At 29.9% G+C, this 840-nt stretch overlaps 1 non-coding gene across 1 annotated transcript; it reads right to left on the reverse strand.

Annotated features, from left to right (window-relative positions):
• Nucleotides 1–232: 232 nt before the first annotated feature.
• Nucleotides 233–339, reverse strand: LOC120224844. Its single transcript, XR_005526679.1, has one exon. It is a non-coding gene; the product is annotated as a U6 spliceosomal RNA (small nuclear RNA).
• Nucleotides 340–840: the final 501 nt, after the last annotated feature.

The following is an 840-nucleotide window of genomic DNA, read 5'->3' on the forward strand; positions in this document are numbered from 1 at the left end:
TTTCTTGTAAGGAATATATGTGTTAGAGATTAATTCTAGGTTATGTTTTATAATATTGTCAAAATATGCAAACTTGCTACACAATTGCTCTAGGTACAGGCACAATTTAAACCCTGGAGCAATTTCAAATAGTGAAATGTAGGAAAAGTGTGCTTCTGACTTGGTCATGCAAAGACTGTCCTTGTTTGGTCTGTTTATACCTAGAAAGTTTCTATTATCAAGGAAATTTTTAAAAAATATGGAACACTTCACAGTTTTGCAAATCATCCCTGTGTAGGGGTCATGCTAATCTCTTCTGTATTGTTTCAACTTTAGTATATGTGCTGCCTAAGTGAGCACTATTGATGCAGTTTTTATAAGGGATACAAATAATAACAAGATTTTAATTGTTTCCTCATGGCTCACAAAGATTTCTTATCTGATTCGAGCTTCCTATATAATGTAAAGAAAACAACCACTTTACCCTGACTAGGTGACTAAAACTATGCATATTAGAGTGTCATATATTTCATATATTTCACTTGAACTTCCTCCTTAAGCAAATAATCATCATCAGCTATATGGTGCAAAAATGTCAATATATGCTAAGATTTATACAATTTTTATAATTAGATACATTGTTAACAGAGTAGTTAACAAAGGTGAAAATTCATATTCTGAAAGATTTCGGGTAAATATAAGATAGCATTTACAGGAAACATAAAATGTACTGAAAATCACAATTTTTAATTCAAAAGTATTGCCTCCCATCTTATATTACATATCAATAAATATATAAAATAAAAACACCCATAACTTTTTCCCACAAAAACTATTAACAATTTTTTCCAGTAAAGGTAC

Source organism: Hyaena hyaena, unplaced genomic scaffold (genome assembly GCF_003009895.1).
Source record: "Hyaena hyaena isolate Hyena2069 unplaced genomic scaffold, ASM300989v1 scaffold_1264, whole genome shotgun sequence".
Taxonomy (NCBI): Eukaryota; Metazoa; Chordata; class Mammalia; order Carnivora; family Hyaenidae; genus Hyaena; species Hyaena hyaena.